Source organism: Andrena cerasifolii, chromosome 8, assembly GCF_050908995.1.
Source record: "Andrena cerasifolii isolate SP2316 chromosome 8, iyAndCera1_principal, whole genome shotgun sequence".
Classification (NCBI taxonomy): Eukaryota; Metazoa; Arthropoda; class Insecta; order Hymenoptera; family Andrenidae; genus Andrena; species Andrena cerasifolii.
The window spans coordinates 8,442,218-8,454,522 of record NC_135125.1 but is presented as its reverse complement, the minus strand read 5'-3'; the positions used below and the strand labels follow the sequence as shown (position 1 = coordinate 8,454,522).

The 12,305-nt window shown below is 36.1% G+C and overlaps 1 protein-coding gene across 2 annotated transcripts in view; it reads left to right on the top strand.

The window, feature by feature from the left end:
- Ip3k1 (inositol-trisphosphate 3-kinase-like protein) overlaps positions 1 to 12,305 on the top strand; it is a 28,881-nt gene that overhangs the window by 1,212 nt on the left and 15,364 nt on the right. The gene's annotated exons all lie outside the window — the stretch shown is intronic.

The window sequence follows — 12,305 nt, the reverse complement described above, 5'->3', positions numbered from 1 at the left end:
TTCTATGCATCGAAATGAAAGTACGAGTAAAGAGAATACTTTTTTACCAACGCTTGCTATTAAGGATAGATACGGTAACGCATGCTACAATAGTTTTCGAAAGGCGGTTGAACTCCGTTTGAAATAGCACTCATGGCCAGCAGTCGGTTAGTTGAACTTACTGCCAAGCTTTTATTATTGGATCTATTGTCAATCGACGCTCAGGTTATGTGGACACTGAACCCAAACAGTAGATCAGGGAGGATACAAGCAATAACACTCGATAATAATATAAATGAGAGATATTATATACTGTATATCATTATCCTTACTGATTTATAAAAGTGAAACGTTGTCTGCTTGTTTGTCCTTCTTTCACGCCTAAACGGCTGAACGGATTTCAATGAAATTTTGAATATACATCACGCACGTCCTAGATTAGGTTATAGGCAATTTTTTTTAGGTTTTGTTATTTTGGAAACATCATAAATAATTCCCGGGTAACGGGTCAGCTAGAGCTATATATAGGAATATAGATCACGATTCCTAAAATTTTATAGGAGCAATTTAGTGGATTACTTGGAAACGGATTACTTAAATCAAATTTTTCGAAGAAATTATTATTAGTGGAGGGACTCAGTGAATTGTGTACTGTACTGTTAGGATAATGCACATCGAGAGAATCTGATAATTTGTGTAGCAATTATGAAATATTTATTGCAAACACGAGGCATACAAATGGTACAAAAATATTTCAAGAGCACAGTAGTTTTAATTACATTATTTTATTAATAGTATTTAATTTGACAAACGTCCATACCATACGAAAGCGACGCCGCGAATATTTGTGTTGCTTTGGAGGCGCCTTGATAGTTTGCGCGATTTATCAGACATTTATAGTATTGCAACAAAAAATAGTTGTAAACAAAATTCTATCTGTTTCGGGTGCGCAAACAAGTAAAGTGACAAAAATTTCGAAAGTACCTTTTTTCGAGAAATATCAAGGTTACCTGGTGTTTTATCTACGCGGGGCTATATAATCATATTATTATTAATATTTACATAAATCCAACGACTTCGCGACGCGCCACTGAAATTTATCACATTTAGGGCAATCTTAAATGTTGTTTAGAAGTTGTATCGTAATATTCACTGGCAGGATTTTTTTCTTAGTATTTTCTCTATCTTCGGTATGTAGTAACCTCTAGTAGCAATGAATCACCGGATCTATCTCTGATTGATTTCTATTTATGGAGATGTTTACAGACCATTATGCATCAAACGTGCATGGAGAATGTTGAAGATGTTAGGGAAAGAGTAATTGCACCTTGTAGAGTTCAGAAACCAAACAACTTCACCGCTCGAGTACGATGAACACGTACGCTACCTTTCAGAACTTTGGAATCATGTCCCAGTGAAGTAAACAGATTTAAATCACTTTTTCGCGCGGTAAGGTATTCAAATTTATTGAAATAAAGAAGCACTGCAATCGTTGCTGAAACTATGCACTCCTCGAAGTCCGAATTTCCGAATTGGTTAGCAGAAAAGTCACACACTACGGGTCCAAAATTTTGGATTGTGGTTACGAGCTTAACAGATACTATTGTGCTTATACTTCGAAGCTGAAACTGCAATTTCTCTCGGTTTAAGATCATTAGGAATCTTTATTTACAACGTTTCTTCAATCAATGCTGTTTCAAGCTTTCGGACATAAGCTTTGTCATTTTGGAAAATTCTTCCTTCATTTCGCGAGCATTAGAGTCAGTTTCTTTGTGATTTAAAAACTCACTGAAAGTCCATTGCACTTCTGAAACAGTGTGAAAGTAACAGGGACTGAAATTAGAAAAGCTTGGGTATCGAGCTAAGAAGCAATGATATTACACATCTATTTCCCGAGCCAGCGATCGTTGACCTATCACAGAATGCGATCTCAATGAGTAGTCGTCGTGAAAATCGTGCCTCCCTCCACTCTGTGATTGAACATTAATCCGTATTCACTGCGCGCCATTAACGGTAACATCGGTCACTTTTTCAGTTCGCCGTTATAATTCCAGCCGTGGAGTTTGTTGTGTCCCTGTTCGTTTATATAATTTAAATAACGGTCCGGTTCACTTAATACTTATATAACATTCATATACCTTGTTGCATTTTTATCGCGCACATACTGGGTGGTCTCCCAGAAGCCGAGCACCTGCTATTAGGAATACGAAAAGAATATTTCAGGCAGAGGTTGAAGAGTGGTTAGATTAATTTTTTTAAGCCAATTTTCTTCGGGTAATTAGGATATATGAATGGCTTTTTCTTCGAGTGACATTGTTGGCCCTAAGTATTATATCAAGTAGGTTAGTAAGGTTAGTTGAATTATAATAAATCCCAAAATTGAAAGTTTTTGGGATTGACTTTCTTCGCTTCCTTTTTCAGAGAAATTTTAAATATTACTCATTGATGGATGTTTATATAGTAAATTGTCGTACTAGTCGTAGGTTCCACTAAAAAAATAAAATAGGTTAGTAAAGTTAGTTAAATTATGATAAATCCCTAATTTGATAATATTTTTAATTGACTTTCTTCGCTTCCTTTTGCAGAGAAATTGTAAATATTACTCATTGATGGATGTTTATATAGTAAATTGTCGTACCAGTCGTAAGTTCCATTAAAAAAAAAAAATATGTTAGTAAAGTTAGTTAAATTATAATAAATCTCAAAATTGAAAGTTAAAGGTCCATAGATTCAACAGTTCGGTCATTCACTGGTTGGTTTACCCTGCCTACTAATTTAAAAACGATAAAAACACCCAAAACTGCCCCGTATGAAAAGGGCCTAAGATTTCCACTTACTTTGCAGCACTAACTAATAGTAAGAAGAAGTAAATCTTCGTTATGACCACAATTCGGGTGGAACGGCCAATTTCTCTTAAATAACACATAACTGTCGCCGATCAAATACAATTACGCAAATCTAAGAAGTTGCATCTCTATTAAAGCTGAATTGGGCCTTGCAAACCGGTCCCGCGGTTTTAACGAGTATTTAAATTCTTTCCTCCACACAATATCAAGTAAGGAACACTGCTGTTAGTAATCGTAAATGTCGTTCAGTTGAATATGTCGGCCAGCTCCGTTTAAATTCGATCCGAAATAAAAGATTTAAACGGGGCCTCGCGAAGTTCGAACAGGATCGACCTTCGACGAAGGCAGATGATGAATAAATTCAAGGCGATTCTCCGTGACAAATTCAAGGATCGCCTGTATCTGGAGCAGAAATCACGCTGTGCCATTAACCTCGTACGATTCGTTTCCGTTTCAAAGATAAAAATGAAAATTGCGTCTCAGCTTCTATTTTCAACGTGAAAGTATGTAACTTTAATCGGCGAATTCGCACATTCCCGCTCGTTCCTTCCGCGAACATCCACCAGCTCGAAGAACTAATTTAATCGAAGTAATTTGGTCGTGGAATTCCTTGTAAATTTACCAACTTAGAACTGCACTTAATTTCTTACTTAATCTTCATATATTTCTTGCTGGTTAGAGTCGATCTTTAAAATTTCGTATCTTCTTGTATCTTACTTAACAATTGCGTCACTTTCTATATAATTTAGAAGCTTATCAAATCGTTGTAAAAAGAGTCTGTGATTACCCTTGTAACGATTTCTTGTGAAATCTCAAACGATTCAAATCGATCAGAAGCTGTGCACATAATTGCTTACTGCAGGAAAGAAACGTTCTCGTTTCTTCTTGTGGCGCAATAGATTAATGTGGCTCAAAATTTTTTTACTCCGGTCTAAAAGTCGATTTTTTTACTTCACTTTTCGAATGTTCAACCTTTTAGGAATACGTGTTTGAAGGGATTTGTTGAAATTCGTAAAATTCCCGAAGCTATAGGCATTTGAGTAGAGTAAAACTTTAATTAAACGCGTTTTTCTCGAAACAGTGTTCTCAAAACGGTGGGACCTGTATTTCCAAAAGTTATTATCCGATTCGACTGAAACTTTTTTTATTTTGAAGAATATACTTCTGGCTAGGAGGGAAACCAGAAAAAAATACAAAAATTGAATATTTATAATTTTCAAAGGCGTTGAAACGACGAAAGATATAGGGGGAAAGGGATTTCAAACTTCAAGTGTCGTTATTTTCTAAAAAAATGTCATTATTGTCTTTTTCTGGTTTCCCACCTAGCCAGAAGTATATTCTTCAAAATAAGAAAAGTTTCAGTCGAATCGGATAATAACTTTTGGAGATGCAGGTCCCACCGATTTGCATCAATTTTTTCACGCCTTGAATTTAACCACTCCCCAGTGCCGTCTGCAATGATTAATTATAAAACAAAAAATATATTTCTATAATTTAAGACATCCTTAATACAATGTAAAAAGTCCCATTAAATTATATATAGTAGTTTTCCTTTAATTAATTCCTAAAGATCACCTATTTTTGGGGGCTCTGGACCGAAAGGTCCCCTTAAACGAAACAGTTTCTCTTTCTTTTAGCTCTGAGAATATTTCTTAATTTACTGTCGATTAATTCGAGTTATAGAACAATGACCCCATAAATAATGTCGTAAATATCTTTTGATGGAAATCGTTTTTTATGTCGACTACTTTCCTACAAGAATGGTCTTGATTCACATATTTCTTCGTGCTCGATTTATCTTCCCACTGCTAGTCGGTTCACATCAAACGTATCGCAGGTGGTTGGGAATAATTATAATCTGCTTAAATATTACACAAAAAGCTCATTTAAATATCAAGGACATAGCAGCTATTCAGGTTTATAATTTCTTCTTCCTTTGCATGTAACTGAATCTCCAATTCACTAGTTGCATTTAAAATAACAATAAGGGCGACAGTGGTTTCTTGAGCAATAAATAAAATCAACACCATGTATATTATTATAACTAACCGATAAATTTTCACGATAATTCCAATTAGAGCTTTTCAGGCATCAGGAAAAAGCAAGTAGAAAGCTAGGTATTTAAATATTCCCAGTACATTAATAAATATTCGAGGCAAATATGTGTCTCAAAGAGATTCGAGGAATTCAAGAAAAAAATTGGAGTGACTCAATAATTCGAAATACTGTTCGGATAGCCAAATACGTGGAGCAATTTAAAAAGAATGAGTCTTAGGCTAGTATCGGAAGACAATTCTGGTGCCCATACCCGTACCTATGAATATGGTATAAAATAATTCCTATGACGTGAAAGATACGCTTGGCGTAGTCCACGTAACAGGAGGTCGAACGAGTCAGGGACGTATCTACACTGTGGGCTAAAAGTAGCGAGGCATATGGATGCCTGAATCTACATTGCTATTTTATAATTCCATGATTCATGTCACGCTACTTTGTGCCTCTGCGGATGCATCGTTAAATATCGAAAACAGAGATCCATCTTCATTTTCTCCAGCTGATAGGTTTGAAAATATATAGTATATGTATAGAATAAGTAAGCATAAAACTTAAAAAAAAAACTGACAAAAACTAAACAACCATTACATTTTTCTAATAAAGTGTGGACGCAAAATGGCCAATTATTTTTGGTAACGGAACGAAACCGAAACCAAAAGATTTCTCTGCCTCAGCAGACGAAACCTACCCCAACACTCAAACGTTTAAATTGAAACACATTATCTTGATTATCTTATCAAGTTTGAGTACGTTTAATCATATTGGGTAACAGTGGAATAATCTTAATTAACAAACAACTGTTTCTTAAGGATCCTTGTGCACTCGCGATTGATATTCTCGAAAAATTTCACCAACGATATTTTTTATTCAAAATCCAGTATAAGTAAGAACAAATGTGCTTCTTTTTTTTTTAAATCAATGGTTAATACCTGGAAGGTGTGGGAGTGCTCTCGTGTCTTTTTTAAACCTTGCAACATAAACACAGCGAGGAAATCGAGGCTCGTGCTGTACTGTTACTACGTAACCGTCGACGTCAATCAAGGAGAATGTAGTAATTCCAATAACCACACGGGTTGCAATTACCACATTCTTGAAAACATGCGAGTGTTAAGCGTTGCAGCCTCTTATACGACTCCTTCTTCCAAATTTCTAATTCATTCGATAAAATAGCTAACCTGGCCCGGCTCTAATTCGTTACTAGTTACCTTTAATGTTGTTCATTTTTTAATGAGTTATTTATAGATCGCTTTAACCGTGCCACCAAAGACGATATTCATTTGCAACGTCCTACTCCTCTTGCCTGCGATAATAATACACTCAAGCGGAATGCAAATAACGCGATTAAAGTAATCGAAGTGACTGGAATAAATTCGCGAATAACCAAGGCGATTTGAAATCGATCCACGTGTCAGACAATCGAATTTCGTTTGTTATCTTCACCCCGCGGCTATGAATTGCTTCCGGTTCGAACGTAACCGATTTAATGAGAAACAAATGTTCCGCTTCGCGCCTGAAACGCACGATGAAAACGCTATCGCTTTATCCTAGCAGATATTGTATTTGTATTTTTTGTTTTTCAAGCATTTTTTGCTTATATTGCCCAACGAACGATAGAGTCCCATTTTTTCCTTTTTCCCTCCTCTCTCCTTCGGGTCCCAGCAGCAGCGACGCACCGGGAGACAAAGTGGTCCGGTCACCCATCTTTCCCCCAGTACGCCGCCCCGTGATGTTTAACTTCGGTGATCTTACGGGAACCGGTGTTTCCATCACGGCCACGGCCGCTGGTCCCAGCAGATATTTAATTTGGATTTGAGAATTAACCATGACGAACAATATTACACCTCCACTCTTTTGTTTAAGGAGAATGTAAAGAAAAGATCGAAATATAAAAATCGATAGGCACTGGCACCGACCTTAGAATTCATTAGAATTCTAATAGTTCAACGCACTCTTTTGTAAACGTTTATTAGTATTCAATATTTTTCGTTCAAGGCTCCGTTTTTTTTTTTTTTTTTTTTTTTTAGTAAAAGTCTGCTTCGTGTGTAGAACCGATTTATCCAGGGACGAAGGCTGATGCAAAAGCACTTCGTTCCACTGAGCTGAATTCTTATTTACCACTAACCTGGTAACGAATTACAACTAAACTAAAACGAGACTGGCAAGGAGAGGTCTCTGGGTGCAACTTTGACTTTTTAATGAGGTTTTACGCTGTGATAAGTAGTTGTGACCCTGAGACTTGTAATGAAATTAAAGGAGTAAACATTGCAACTGAAATGGTATGGAATTTAAACTACTGTCGAATAATACGGCGCGCTGGCCTTTTACAGACCTTTCGGAACAGCGATACAGGTTTTAGGAAATAATCCCTAGTGTGGTGGTTTAAAAATGTAGCGTTTCTCGGAATTTATTTCTAAGAAGTTACTTCGTTTATCGACTTAAAACTTCGTCCATTGCTTGTACTATGTTTGAAGAACATCGCCTATTTTTTTCAAGTAAAACTAATAATTTTATTGAAAGTTATATATGAATGAAAGGAACAGCTTTTCAAGATTAGCTGCCATGATAAAATAACAAAATGGGGGTTCCAAAGAAAAATTTCTAGTTTTGCTCCAGATATTTTTTTGAGATCGCAATTTTGGAAATTCCTTTCACTCATTTATACCTTTTAATAAAATCGTTATTCTTGCTTAAAAAAATAGGTGATATTCTTCAAATATAGTACATGCAATGAACAAAATTTTAAGTGGATAGACAAATTAATTTCTTAGAAATAAATTCCGAAAAAAACCCTGTATTTTTAAGTCGCCACACTAGAGAGACCCCTGTGGAAATATTTAATTATGGCAAGAGGATTGTTAAGTTACGCACACACAGGAGCATGACGTTAACGATTACGGTCCGATTTTCGGCTCGCTACTCACAAGGGAAGATTTCGAAACCGAAAATTCAAAAAATTCTGAAACTTTGTAACTATGTAGGGGATTTCCTTCTGATTACAACGCAATTTTTGTTTGCTGCCCAAATTCACTCGAACAATTTTTAAACGACTGCCATTCTTATCTGAAGAATCCAATCATTATGAAAAAAATCATGGGTCAATTTTAAGGTCTGTAAAATGTATTCCAATAGTTTTTTTATTTAAATTTCATCACAGTTTTTGTAAATAAAAATCTAGATTACATTTTGTCGAGAAAACACGATGAAAATATTCAAAAAATTGTAACTTTTACAAATTCCAATATTAGAAGCTAAAAATCTGCAGAGTTATTGTTCAGATATAATATTTTCAGAGAAAAAATAGTTTGTAAGTCGGCTTTGGAAAAGAGGTATTTATTTTACACATAAAAGACACAGAGTGTCAACGAAGGGTTAATCAAACCTATCATTTGGTGAGAAAATTATTTTACAGTTCAGGAGTTATAACACAAAATCGGAAAATAATCGGATTTTCAGGGGTCAATTTCACCCCCTTAGAGTGAATTTGGGCAGCAAACAAACACTGCGTTGTAATCAGGAGGAAATCCCCTACGTATTCAGTTTCAGAATTTTTTGAATTTCCGGGTTCAGGATGTTCCCTTGTCAGCTGCTAGTGTAAACTGATCCTAATACGATTTCCATTCGTCGTTCTTCGTGACTGCTTCCCGATTCGATACTAGCCTTACACTCCACTTGTTTCGCGAAACAATGTGACTTATAAAGCCTGTTACAACATACCTAGTCGTCTTTAAATCGCCGTGAATTGATCGGCCCCTTTCGAAGATCGATATCAACACGTCACTGCATCCTGATACAAGTCTGTGAGAAATAGCTGGAGGCAGCGTGACACAGTTTCGAGCGTAGACACTTGTCGCTTGCGTAGACGTAGCGTTTGTGGGGCATGCAATGGGTCACGCTGGGACCCAAAGGAGAGAGGGGGGAACAAAAAAAAATGGGACTATAGTTCTTGGGCAATATAAGCAAAAATAAGCTTGAAACGCCATCCTGCTTAAAACACAGGAAAACAATAAAAACAAACAATGTCTATCTACAATAAATTCTGAAGTTACTGAGAAAGCCACACGAGTGCCTTCTCTACCTCGTAACAACGGTTCCATCAGGCAACCGAGGCAAAGAAGTCACCCGCAGAGACCAACGATCTCTGTGACAACGGTGGACTATTAAAAAAACTGGTCGCAGATGGCCCACAGGTCACTCGTCCAGTAGCAACATGGAATAGCAATGGGACGAAAGTATCATTCTGCAAATCCTCAGTAATTCTCGGAAATGATGAAACGCGTAGCGCTGATGAACGGTGGGTCCTCTCTTCTTTATCTCTGCTCAAGTTACGTCCTCAAAAAACTGCTATGAATTCTGAAAATGACTAAGTCTCCGGCAGAAGTGAGACCGAGAGGTAGTCGCGTGCGAGGAATTCTCACGATTTTTCCACGAAACTATTTATGCTAATCGAGTATTAATTAGATACACGGAGCCACGTAGATGGCCGGGTATTTTTAGAATCACCTTCCTTCTACCGTTTGTTGATTTAACTGTTTATAAACACGACCGCCGATGATGATTCCGCGCGCGCGCAAAATAATTATGGCAAGGGTGCTGCTGTTTCGGCGAGAATTTTAATGTGCTGTAAAAACATTTGCGCGCTCGATTAAACACAGGCTTTTAGATTATTAGAATTTGTTCAAACTCCGATTAGTACAAAGGGATTATTAGGATTTTTATAAAAGCTACTCGTTTCAACGTCCTCGAGTTTAGGTGACTCAGAAATATTTGTTGAATTGTGGTAGTGCGAAGGCTCGTCGGTTGATAAAGTATGTTTGAAACTGAGCGATTGGGACCGACAGCAGATGTTTATGGTAGAGTAGATATCGAATGTGTCAGGGGTGTAAGGCTTGAATGATTTCTTCGAATGCACGTGGAGGATTTGGGTGACCGGAGCGCGTGGTAAGAATGTGTGCCGTCGGTGTGAATTTCGGAGAGCTCAAGATAAGAATACACGAGGACAAAGGCAGTCAAAGCGAAGGCATCGTCACCAGCATTTTCATGAATTTTTTACTCAAGAACTAACATACGGATTTTAATGTTTTTTTTCTTAATTGTCTATTATTCCTTGCTGTACATAAATGTATTTTTTATATCTCCAAAATATAATTGTAAATGTGTGAATTTAAGTCACAATGTTTGTGCCTCTGTGATGACACAGACACTCTGCGGAAGTCCCCCTGATCCTTAAAGTGATCCTAAAAAAAGAGAGAAATGGTATAATTAGATTCTATAGGGATGTGCACAGTAAATCGACTACAATCGTCAATTTGATAAATAATCGCAGTTCTTTTAATTCAAAGTTATTTATACGTTTGAATGTTAAAGCTTCACCTCCTTGATATCACAGTTTAATAAAAAATAACTGCAACTTGGTGCTAACGAGGTGCCAGCTCGGAAGTGTCAGAAACGACAATATTGATTATTTGTTTAACGTCGGATAATTGGAAGGACAGAGGCTTCATTGATAAACAACAGCGGTTTCGGTTACGTAACGTGGCAATATTAATCACGAGTATGAGCAATGTTGCATTGCACGATTGTGTGACTTGAATATGAAAGCGGGAGGAATATTCTATAAATGTCATTCTTCGTATGAAGATCACGCGAATGATTGTGATTCACAATGGTCCCCGGCCCCCGAAATATTTTCCCAACTTCTACAAGGTGTTCACAAATTCCTAGTCCAAGCTTAGCTCGCCCGTAGCATTCGTTACAATCGTAATATAAAAAGCAGAAAGTTTATGTTTGTGTGTTTGTCGTCTAAAAACTTTCGAACGGTAAACTCTGGGATCACGAAATGTGCCTCAGCTCATTATGCCTGACTAATCCAGATGAATGACTATTTTCACTAAAAGAAACAAAAAATTTTTTTTATTATTATTATTATTATTATTATTATTAAATTTTTCACGAGCTTCAGCTCGGTGTTATTATTATTTTATTATTATTATTATTATCATTATTATCATTATTATTATTATTATTATTATCATTATTATCATTATTTTGATTATTATTATCATTATTATTATTATTATTATTATTATTATTATTATTATTATTATTGTCTGCCGATTTTTCTATTAATGGTTTGAAACTTTCATTATTGCTAACACTTCCATTGTATTTAGTTCATCTAGTCTGAATTTTCTAAAAAAAAATTCTTTGTCAGATCTGTACTAACAATTCCCTCCCTCTAATTTAAAAAAAAATCATTTCTCCCAGTTATTTCATTAAGATTTCCTGAGAAACATTAAAAGTGAAATCATAGAGTTTCGCACCCTGTGAAAAATTATTGACCATCAACAATTTTCTCCAGATTATCTTTCGCGACAGCAGCATAATAACAATACTGGCCGGAGCGCTTAAAATTCGATTATTATTCCAGTAAAAATTCAGAATTCTGCACGAGCACAAAATCGCAGAAAATTTCATTCCCTTTATTGTCTTGCAGAAGTTATATTTTTATTCGTCCGTGTTGTGTAGTAACTGAGAAATGGAATGCCTGAGGGTTCAACAAATTAATCGAAAAAATTAGATAATACAGGCTACTCATTAAATTCGATCGTTTCGCTAAAAAAAAGAGCCGTGGACACGTGATCGAGTCGCTTTCCGTTGACGGTACCTACTATAAATTAAAGTCAGGCTTGATTTATAAATTGTTTTTTTCCTGTGGGGTCACGTCTACGGGGGGGATTATCTGTCGACATTTTAGAGCCCTCGATTACCTCCAAGTGACAAGCAAGCAAACAGTATAACAGGTACTCATGCATCATGCCATTGACGTCGGTCTGGCATTTAATTTCCGTGTTATTCTACTCGAGAAAAACTGGCTTTCCGTTGTCATATGATACATACTCGCTCTTTATCTTATCCTCGTTTTTTACAAGCTTTTATTTAGCTTCACTTGTGAGTTCGTTAGTTAGTTTATTAGGGTGAAATCTTGGAAGCTAATTCTGACCCACTTCCACATATCCGATTGGCTCGAAACTTTGCACACACACGCAGTTACGATGACAATACAAAGTTTTTCACTAAAAAGCATGAAATAATTTATAATATTTTTTTTAAAACAAGCTTTTATTAAAATATACTAGGAAGGAAGAAATAATTTTGATACCGGCGTAAATGACTGCCTTAGAAGAATTTCCTCATATGACTAAATATAAAAGCATTTCTGACTTACACCACTTTGATAATCGCCGGCACATATATGATTACAATTATATAAAAAATATAAATTATGAAAATTATATATTTTGTTTGGAGCCACAATTTGCCTTAAATGATTTGTCACCGACGATCAAAAGTAATTACCAGAGGCAACACCTCCCGCTAATTAAACAAGCAAAGTCAGCGTTTCGAAATTAGGATAAAATGAAGAAG